This window comes from Lichenostomus cassidix, chromosome 1Aa (assembly GCF_008360975.1).
Source record: "Lichenostomus cassidix isolate B80296 chromosome 1Aa, HeHo_3.0, whole genome shotgun sequence".
Taxonomy (NCBI): Eukaryota; Metazoa; Chordata; class Aves; order Passeriformes; family Meliphagidae; genus Lichenostomus; species Lichenostomus cassidix.
Window position 1 is genome coordinate 41414389 of NC_139480.1, and position 11062 is coordinate 41425450.

An 11062-nucleotide genomic window follows, 5' to 3' on the forward strand; every position below is an offset into this window, starting at 1 on the left:
GGTAGGATGGATGTAATCTTTGCCAGAATATTTTCTTTTGCTGCAACACTACACAGTATGAACTGCTTTGAAAAGATGGAACAAATTCTTTTTTCATTCCCTTCCCCTGTGCCCCATATTGACCTACATGAACATAGCCTGTTACATGGACTGGTGCACAGGTATTTTCAAAGGAGAGAAACAGGGTAATTCATACTCTCAATTTACTCCTGCTAACAGATGAACCTAGGATTATTGTCTGTGAGCATTAGAAAAGCTTTACAAAGGTAGAAACTGCAGCAATAATGGTGTTTTTTCAATAAACTCTTCTTGGTATTGCCAATACTTCTGTTCAGATCTATAGTTTTGCTGAGCTTCTGTGTGGTTTAATTGTAAAAGTGACAGCTGTCAGAGGTTGTTAGATGGATTCGGGTTCCAGCAGTAATTTTCGTACAGTTTATGTTCATTAGCTTCTTCTTCTCATTCTTCTCCTTTGATGACTTTTGTGGCATGTGTCATTCATAATGGTGTGTGAAGCACTGTTACTTTTGTTTAACACATAGACTATATGAGTTACTGAAAAAAAAAATACAGAAATACTGTGAAGAGATCACAAGCAAGATCTCCCAACTGCTGGAGTAGCATTTCAGCCATTGAATAAACCTTCCCTTTCATCCTAGAAAATTTCAGCTGAGGCTACCAGGGGTTCCTGCATGTAAAATGCCAATGGGATTCATGCCTGGAATAGAAAGTACACAGCGAAGCCACATACATTTCTCGCCTGAGCAGCTGAAATGACAAACAAAAAGCCATCAATACTTTCTACGACATAGAAGAGATGTAGCTACAGAAGGACTCTTGGCACTGAAGCCTGTTAATTTTGGCTCTCTGAATAAAGGCTTGTGCTGTCCTACAAAAAAAGGCATTCTGTTTCTGTTGTAAAAGAGGTGGTGTAAGAAATGACCCAGGCAAACACACAAGAGATCTTAAAGAAGGAAACCTCTAAGGCACTATGTGTTTCAGACCTTTATCAACGATTTAACTTGTCTGTGGCAAGGAGCTGTTGTTTATAGACCTCATGTTCCTCTCTGATGAGTGATTTGGGCTGCGTCGATTTATAGAGTGAATGGTCTGACAATGTTTTTGAGTTATCTGCTTTGTCTACTTGCCCTGTAGAAATCACCAATAAGCTTTTCCAGTGAGATACTCTCTGTGCCTTCTCAAGCTTTGGCTTATGTCCTCTCTTCAGGATTAAGCACCTATTAAAAATACAGGATGAAGTTATATTCATGCTCCTTTTAAGGACATGAGTCTGCAAGATGCCTGAATGCCCAGGACCAGCTGCTAGAGTTACACACCTCTGACAGGGAATCTAAACAGCCCACTTACTGAGTCAGTCACTTAATGATTAAGAAACAATGAAATCAGTGTTCTGTTTGAAATCACCTTTTCTTTGAGCTGTGCCTGAGAAACATCTGCAGGGAAAATTCTTGCAATAACCTTGAGGTTCAAATCCCCAGATTCTCACCTGTGATCAGGGTGAATATGCACTTTTTTCTCATGTGAAGGAGGAAACAATCTTTTCTATTACTGCCTAGTGGTTCTAGTGCCTTTTTTTTTTTTTTTCCCTGCATAGGATTAGAGCCATATCTCCCCTGCAAAGTGGGATTACAAGGATAAGCAAAATATCGATTAGGCCGTAGTTGAGGACACTCTCCTCCACCTCTACTAACTATGAAGCAAAGAAGTAAAGCCTGGTGAGAAAGGGAAGGAATAGCTCTTCAGCCCTAGAAGTCAGCCTGTTCCTTATAGAAGAGCTCAGCAAAGTGAACATTATGAAGTCATTGCAGTCCTGGTCTCTTGCTGAACAGTGGCATCACTGACAGAAGAGAAGGGTGTTCTTGTGAGTGGGGTTTAAAGTGTCTAATGCTGAGAAGGGCTGCAGATCTTCTAGGGAGGAAATATAAGCCATTACAAAAAAGCTGGACTCCTAAATCTCTAGGTTTTCAGGAGAAAGGAGCCAACACTGTTTTTCTGAGAGCCTTTGTGCTACCAGAGTATATTAAGGAGCATGAGAGTCTCACAAGAAACTTAGATGGTAGAACAGCTACTGCTGGTCTCAGATGAGAGCTGCAAGGCCATTTTCTTAAATGAGACATCTGTGAAAAAGCACAAGCATATAACTCTAGCCACCGGTAGAATTTCAGGTCAAGGAGGTAAGCACATACTGACAACATTTTTTCTACAAACAGGATTTTATATGATGATTTTAAGTTGAGCTCCTCAGAGGAACTTTGTTCCATCTTTAGGATTCAAATCCACTGTGACATAAAGATTTTGGTCCAGACACATGCATTAGCTGCAATGTCCAATATTAAAAAATAAGCATTAATTGTCAGCTTTGTCCGCAGAAGAATACTCATCAAAAGAGCAAACACAAAAGGTTTCTGGAGTCTGTTCCTCTGGATACGCGCTGCACCACATTTTGGACCCTGCTGACTTCAGAGGTATGTAACTGACACCAAACCTTCACCACATGCATCTAAATGGCTTTGCTTTATACACATTATCCTCAGTTAACTCACCTCAGCTGATTTAAGCATTGAAGGCGTAAGTAGAGCTCAAGCGGTATAATGTGTAATACTTCATTGTTTCCTACACAAAAAGCCTCTTGGATTAATTGTTTGAGCTGTGCCCATTGGTACTGGGGATGTCATGTCATTGGTGTCTCCTGGACACTGCAGTGACATTCACTGTGAAAACACAAACCAGATAGGAAGGCATAAATAATCACACTTAGAGGAACTTCCATTTCACCCTGGACACACTACATTTTTGAGAAAAACTGGCAGAAACCAGCTTTGAGGAATACCTTTGCCCTGCTTGGCACCTGCACTATCTGTGTCAGCTGCCAGCAGAGATCCAAGGTGATCTCACCATCACCTTCTTTATAACCTTATTTCCTGAGGAACTTGAGCTTCCCTAGTCATCCTGTCTTTCCATTTGTATTTCAGTTTGCCTGTCATTTGTCTCCTACTCTAGTAGCTTTTAAATCTGACAACTGCTCACAATCACATTGGGCAAAAAGGGAGAATTTCCTGAAAATTCAGTGAAATATGAGTTCCTACAAGCCTTGTGAAAGCCAGTAGGAGGGCAGAGGAAAACAATTAATGCAAACTGGGAAAGGAGAAACAGACAAAAATTTCAATATGAGAGCCCCAAGGCCTTCTGGCTGGACAATCATCTTACATGTGTCTGCTTTCTGATCAGCATGCAGATGGGCCTCAGCATCCCATAGTCAAGGGACAGGGGGGTGAAATGGGGTGAAGAAAAAACAGGGAAATGGAGGAAATGTATTAATGTGAGGAAGTGTAGCAGACATGAGGGAACTGGGGAAGTTTTACGGACTTTTGAGAGAAACTGTTATTATCATGGGAAGATCAGATGAAAATCCATAGGAACTTGGGCTTCCTTATGCTGCTTCTCATGAAACAGGATATGGGACATATTTAGAACTGAACCAGCCCAAAGTGCGGTGGCAAAAATCCAGACTTTCAGAGCACAGCCAAGCTGTAATTTCATTCCTGTCTTCATTCCAGATTAGGCCAAATTTGACAACAGATATAGCTGTGCCCGTGCAGTAACCATACTCCAAGTGAAAGGGGCATGCAGCTAAGCTTCCAATAAAGGCCCTTGCTGAGTGCCTGCACTGCTGAAAACTGAGTATCTGAGCTTAAACTAAGGAAACATCAGCTGCATCAAGTACTGAACGTGGGTTACTTTCAAGCATAAATTACACCCTTGCCATAGCTGAAACACACCCCTGTCAAAGATCAACAGATGTCTCAGGAGTCACCTACTTCAGCTCCCTGTTTGCTGCCAGCATCTGATCCTCTCATCATTCATGCTGCATGTATGCTCACTCACTCCCAGGCTCCCTTCTGAAGCAAAATGACTAGTTTCTTGGAGAGGAAATCTGGACACAGTTAACAGAATAGCTTGCTCCAGGCTCCACTCCAGACTGACAAAATGGACTTGGACTGCAGAAAGTTTAACTCCCTCAGTCCATGACAGTTGTCTGATCTTCCTCCAACAGGCCTCGTGTCCTCAAATTCCCTACACACTGTCATGGGACAGCACAAACAGGCAATACATGCTTTGAATTAGTAAATCTCAACTGCTTAACAATTCGCTTGCAGAGAAATATGGGGCCAGAGGATACCTGGGCCAAATAGTACCCCAAATCTGGCCATGCTGACCTAAAGAGAGTAGTTACTTCTGAGCAATGTGGACAGGACCTGTCTTGCACCTCTTGGCCTGGGTCAGAGATTAGCCTTGGGGCAGCTGCTCTGGTAGCAAAGTCACAGCCCTTGAGAAGCCAGAGCTCTCAACAGAAGGACTTTGCTTCCAGGCTTACAGCTGGAATTTGAACTATTCACACTGATAGGTGCCACCCCTCACCATCAGCTCTCACTCCAGAGACTCCGGTGGCCCCTCCAGCCTTTCCCCTAAGAGACCAGTTAAAATATTCTCTCAAAATAGATAATGAGGTAATAATTTTATTTTCCTAGTTGCTTAAGGAGAGTGTTAGAAGAGTTAATCCAGGGATCAAAGGTCTTTGTTAGCAGAGAGTCTTTTGAATCCCATGTGTGCCGGTCACAGAAATAACACTGAAAGTGTACAGACCTGAAAATGACAGCCAGGATGGAAACCAAATCTGCCACAACTTTCTAATGGTGTTTAGTGTCTTTTAAATGTTTGGGTCAAGTTTGATTTTGCTGGTTTATGTAGTCTGTTGTGGGATTTAGCCAGATACTGAATCTTTTCATGCAAGTAAAACTTTCCAAAAGGGCCTTAAAATCTGGTGACGGAATACAGTTATTTGTATGTCAACTGCAGCTTCTATTTATAGGATGACAAAAATATCCCCCAATCAGTAACTCTCTAAGAGATAGGCATTTCTTAAAAATAGATTATAGAAAACAAACAAAGATGCAGGCATGTTTTAGGTTAATCAAAACTCTGGTATTCCAAGCTCTCCTCCCAACCCATATGTTTAAGACATTGGTAAATTCAAATAGTAAGCCCATTCAGACACAAACAGACCAACTTTACACAGGATAAGGAATTTGGCTATTCAGGGAAAAGGAATATTACAGTGAATGAACACAAAAATGAGTGGAGTTTTTTAATGACTCAAAATTAAATTAACTGCTTTCTGTGATACCCAGTAGAGCTTGCATGAAGGCACTTACCAGAGGTGAATATGCTTTTAAAGGGTGTTGATTTAAGACCTGATTTGTTTGAAGATTGACTTGAAAGAATTTCAAAGGATGTAGCTTAATTAAAAATACTCCAAACTTTGCATTCCTGGCAAAACCTTTTGACCTCTCACGACATTTAATGCTCGAAGGTGAGGAGTTGACTGACTGCTTCTCACTTCACTAAAGGCACTCCGGATCCTTCCCCCCATGCAACAGCCATCATTAATTGTTGATAGGTGCTCATTACACCAAGGTAAAGCCAGTCCCCAGGGGAGCAGCAGATCAGGCAGTGGCAGGCACCCAACTGCAGCACTGGGGTACTTTCTCTGGCTATGCATCAAACATAGCTCACCATTGCAAAAAGACCCCAGAGCAGTGTGTGCACATGAAGATCTGCTCACTGCAGCCATGGCACAGCCTGGCATTCCCACCAACAGAAGAATCCAATGGAGTTATCCCCAGCAGGCCAGCGAGGAGGCATTGGAGAGACTCTCTGACCCGCAGTGACGAATGGCCTGCTGCCACCCATCCCGAGGGGCCTCTTGCCATACAGGCTGTTTACATTCAGTCAACACTTTGCTTTTATAGGCCTGTGGAGCCAAAGATTGCTAGACTTCTGAACCCCAGGCTAACTCCTGTCTGGCTGCAGCCTCATTTTCTGGAGCCAAAATCTTTTTTAACAACTACACAATAACGAGTAATTAGGGTAAAGTCTGCTAATCTCCTTTGGGCCTGGAGGTTGTGTATTCAGAACCCGTTGAAGGTAGAATTACTGCCATCAAAGCCTGAGGTTACTTTGTGAGAGGGGTTGAACTCTAGGTCAAGGAAATGTTAACTGGACAAAGAGAGATCAGGGCAGATAGTGTTAAAATTAAAACTGTCCTACTGAGATAATGCAGAATTGACTGCTTTTTCTCTGAAAACTAGCTGAATGGACAGCATGAGGGGAAGGCTAGAGCGGTTCTTTCAAAAGGTGAAAACATAGCAAATAAAGGATTTATTGACTTTCTTTCATTTGGGAATTTATTTGTATAGTCTCTTTATTCAGTAAGACAAAGTAAAATATCTTATTTTTTAATGTCACATTGTATTTGGGCCACCCTGTTTCCTAAAGCAATTTGATTTACTAAATTGAATAAGTTATTTCTTAAATATCTTCTCTTTCTCTCCTCTAAAAGTTCCCATGAAAAAATTCATTAGAAATTGAAAGGTTTCTTCTCTTGACTTAAGAGTCCTGGGGACAAATGGAACTTGCAGGGTGACAGGAAGGATAAACAAGCACAGACACATATATGTGGAGGAAACACGCTCCAGAAGAGAGGGGTGTCCACGATGTGCCCTGGATATGGCATGAGGGTGGGTTTTGTGCCTCTGGTACTTGCATATAGCATAGGTCAGGGAGTGATTCCAGTTTTTCAAGGGCTTAGAGCCCAACCATCGAAAATCTTCAAACATTCAAAACAAAATCACAGATTTTGCCTGGAAATCTGTCACAGAGCAGGACAGCCCTCATTCCACCAAACGGAGTCACTCCAAAATTAATTCCACTCACTGCTGTCAAGGATAACAAATACTCTGCTGTCCCCTTGCCAGTATCAAAGCTGACAACTCCAACAGGATCGGCAGCACTTTGTTCTCCCGCGTTGCTGTGAGGAGGCCTTTGCCTGCCGCTGCCAGTGGATTTTAAGTCCATATGTAGGAGCGGAAGAGCAGAAATATTGAAGCCAGCTATTTCCCATGCCAGCTTCCACTGGGCTCTGCCACAGCATGCCTGCCACCTCCCTAGCTTTTGGGAAATGGATGGAAATACTGCAGCTGACACAGGCAAGGGGCATCTTTGGAAATGTGATGGCAATTAACACAACACTGCAATTACCTCACAGTTCAATTCTCAGGGCAAGACATATTTAATGGTGCTGCAATTGCCAGCTGGATTCAGCCAAGAACAGTAAAGTGGATATGGCTTTCTGCTTCCAAGCTGATCAGAAGAATTCTATTGTGGGACTTCTTCAAACCTGAAGGATCCCAGAGCAGCTGGCACAGGTACCGTCATGGGAAGAAAAAGTGTTTTGCAGAAGACCAGTGGTAGCAGTCCTCAGATCTGAGGTGGGACACTTCTATGCACAAAGACATCTCCAGCCCCACACCTTCCTCCTAAGGAGGTAGCATCCTAGAGCTCTCCCCTGAGCTATGGGTGGGAGAGTTTCCAGCCTCTCTAGGAAAAAGGCAATAACCAGTGGTTTTAGTTCCCATTTTGTTGGCATTTCCCAGGGGTTTGAAAAACCCCAGGTTGCCATTACCTTCATGAAAATATAAACTTTCTTCATACAGGAGCTATATGAAACAGGCTCATCAATATTAGCTTTCTTTCATGATGGGTAGGTTTTGCATGTATCTTCCTTTCATTATATGAGACCAAAATAAATCAGTGGTAATGACTAATAATGGCACAAAGCTTTTGTTTTTTTTTTTTTGAAGCATTCTTCTGACATGGAGACAGAAAATGACGGTGCATTTTTATGTTAATTATGGCCATGTGAATTAGCCCAGATAGATGGCACAACATCAATGCTAAAATGCACCAAAATTAGGCCTCACCTTTTTTTGAAACTTAGCACAGGAGCAGTGGCCATGGTACAAGAGCCATTGGGATATATTTCTTCAAGTTCCAGATCAGAAATAACTGTTCTCTGCTGCACTAGCAACAATATCAAATCTAGTTAAATTTTGCCTGGTTTAAATGTTTCACAGATTAAACTAACCAGTGTAACCGTACCATGAAGCAATCCTGTATTTGTGTGAACATAACAAATTGGTCTTTAGTCAGATATCGCTCAGACAAAAATTCAAGCCTGCTTCCTAACTCAAATACCTCTATCCACACTTTCTTGTTTTAACTCTGCAAAGTGGAATTTTGTAGCCACTACTGAAAACTGTCCATCAAAATACCATTAAATTAGTAAGCTTTTGGTTTTAGAATATGATTTATGTGAACATTGTGGCTTTTTCACAAAGTTCAAAATCGGAAGAAAAAGGAGACAGAAAATGATGCTGCAGAACAAAAACCCGGCCACCTCCTGTGAAGAACTTGTACCTTCATATGTGGATGCTACCCTGTTGGACAACTGGCAAGCTGGTTTGGGGATCTTGCAGGTTTTTTCCTTTAGGAAGAAAATCAAATGTGTGAGCCTGGTGTGCACTCTGGTGACATTCCATTTTAATTCTAAAAGATTTTTTCCATGAACCCAACAGAAGCAGACATCAGGAAGTACTTTCCTTGCCCAGACATCCCTCAGCCTGTCTTTCCAATTAATTCTATGCTCAGACATTGGGGCCATAGTTGAATTTTATAGCTAAGACAATCACAGCTCTAGCTAATGACAAAAGATTCACTTCTGTCCATCCTTCTACTGCCATTATTTTCAGCCTCCTATTCCCAACATTGTACTGTGTCTGATGCTTTTCTGACCTCATGACATGCTCAATCAGAGCTGGATCACCAGAAGAAATATTGATAAGTTTCACAGATCTTTGCAGACAAGCACGTGCTTATAGCAAAGGAAGAAACAAGAGCGTGTAAGTGAAAACAAAGAAGGAGAAAGGGAATAGACTGTCTTTTCAGAGGCAGCTGGTCATCTGATTGCCTGGCCTAGCATCAGACTGTGCACTACACCGTGACTGTCTGCTCCATCTCAATGTGATGACCATGACTGTTTCCCCTATAGGCCGGTGAGCTTTTTCTTTTCTGTACAAACAGCTTGCCCATAATATACTTGTTTTTGCATGCACAGACCAAGTATTCTAGTACTGCTCAAGCTTTGTCATGCACTCCTTGCCTTGGGCCATAACCTATGTCTGCTTCCTACCATCATTGTATAAAAGAGCATTTATTAGATTCCCTGGTACTGAGCCTGGAAGAAGCAAACCCACTGTCTTTATCCAGCTCTGTGATTATCAACAGATTAAAGATTCATCTAACAAATATGGAGACTTCTAGGCAGACAACCAAGATACAAAACCAGCTAGAAGCTTCTTCAGAGAATGAATAAATCCTCATACTTGCTTTAGGTTGAAGGTGCAAGGAACAGAATAATCTGACATTCACTTTGGAATAATACAACAGACACTTTGGAATAATACAGATTCATTTCTATGTTTCTTGACTAACATTAACTCACATTTACAAGAATGCATTAGAAAGTCTATTTTTCTTTTTTTCCCCTAAAGTAATGGCACACACACGGCTCCTGGGCCTGATTCATCACTGCATCACTTCACCTTTATTTCAGGGACTCCATTTATAGAGCAGCAGGCACATGAACCAAGAGTCCTACCGGTGATGCTCTCAAAAGCAAGAATGGTCTTTTAAGATGCTCATGACATATTGCCCAAGTTCCCTGTTTGAGTCTCCTCTATGGAACCAACTAACTAGGGTGTGAGGGCTCTGCACCTCCCAAAAAATCTGCTTCTTCTTCCCTTACACTGAGCAGCCAGAATAAAAGAGCATTTAGTTCCTCAGTTAACTCAGAAATCTCTGGTAATGTGAGCAATTGCCCTGCCCAAGAAACCCTAGCTTCTTCAGTCAGTAGTGGATATTATCAATTATTATGCAGCCAGCAGTGTGCAGTGTGTTTTCACAGCCAAAAGAATGCTCCAGCATCTGATTTTGCCAATGATTAAGCATTTGAATAACTACTGACCAGGATTATCTGACTAAACTCTGCAGTAAGACTCAGCAATCCAAGGATGTAGAAGGGTAATTATGGAATATAACAACATGAACATCATTTAAGTCAAGTTACACACTGTACCTAGCTGTGCAAGAGTCAGGGAAAAAGGAAATTTTCTTTTGACCTCAGAAAATTATTATGTTTATTATTAACATCACAATAATATCCCATAGCTGTAACCAGCTCTCATTAGCTGAGGTACTCTACAAAGATACTAGATGATTAAATCCCTGCCAAAGGAAACTTACATACACTTTGAAACACAAAAAAACAAATGAAACAAACAAAATCCCAACAACTAAAAAAAACCCCTTAATTTTATTTTATTTCACCATGATTGGCAGAGTCTTTTAAAATCTTAATACTGTAATAACAAACACTGCTTGAGTGTAATCTCTGCTACTCTTGTGTAAAGCCATAAGAATGTCATTCATTTAGACCTCAACAGAGAGGTTGAAATATTACTGCTGGCATAAAGTAAAAACACTATTAGAAGAATATCACTGAGGTTGCAATGTCAAACACTTTGAATCTTACAGAGGAACTTATACACCTAGGTGCCACCTGAGACACTTCGACACAGACAAAATTTAACTGACAACGAACCCCGGAAACAACTACATTTTCTCATCTCTTGTCTTTCCGGCAACATCACCAAGGTGCTCTGCTTTCTGTCGCTTGACATGTGTTTTCTTCTCTGCCTAACACCAAAATTGTTCTTAGTTGATTGGTCCCATTAATATTTTGTTCAGGGAAAACAGGGATGTAAAAAGTATTTATACTGCACAGTGAAGGGATGTTTGAGGCAGCTGTGATTGGTGCTGCTTAAGTACAGAAGTACAGTATAGCTCTGCAAATCAAACAGTTTTGGGGCAGACTTACTGCACAATCCTCTACTTCACTGACACAGCATCACAAATCCCCTCCCTCCCCAGAGTGGGCTATGCTGTCTCCGCTTGGCAGGGCTGGCAGCTCAACACCAAGGGCTAATGCACCTAAATTTTATCCCTTCTAACTTATAAAGGAAGTTGCTCATTAAGATTCAGTCACTTGGCATGTTCAAATCACCATCTTCCAACAGCTCAAATC

General features: G+C 41.5%; 2 long non-coding RNA genes across 2 annotated transcripts; one reads left to right on the plus strand and one right to left on the minus strand.

The window, feature by feature from the left end:
• Window positions 1-204: 204 nt before the first annotated feature.
• Window positions 205-1908, minus strand: LOC146443519 (uncharacterized). Its single transcript, XR_014848102.1, has 3 exons — window positions 1508-1908; window positions 1005-1238; window positions 205-555 (listed from the first exon to the last, which is right to left on the minus strand). It is a non-coding gene; the product is annotated as an uncharacterized LOC146443519 (long non-coding RNA).
• On the plus strand, window positions 1879-4256 carry LOC146443520 (uncharacterized). The gene is made up of 3 exons (XR_014848105.1): window positions 1879-2195; window positions 2391-2486; window positions 3579-4256. It is a non-coding gene; the product is annotated as an uncharacterized LOC146443520 (long non-coding RNA).
• Window positions 4257-11062: the final 6806 nt, after the last annotated feature.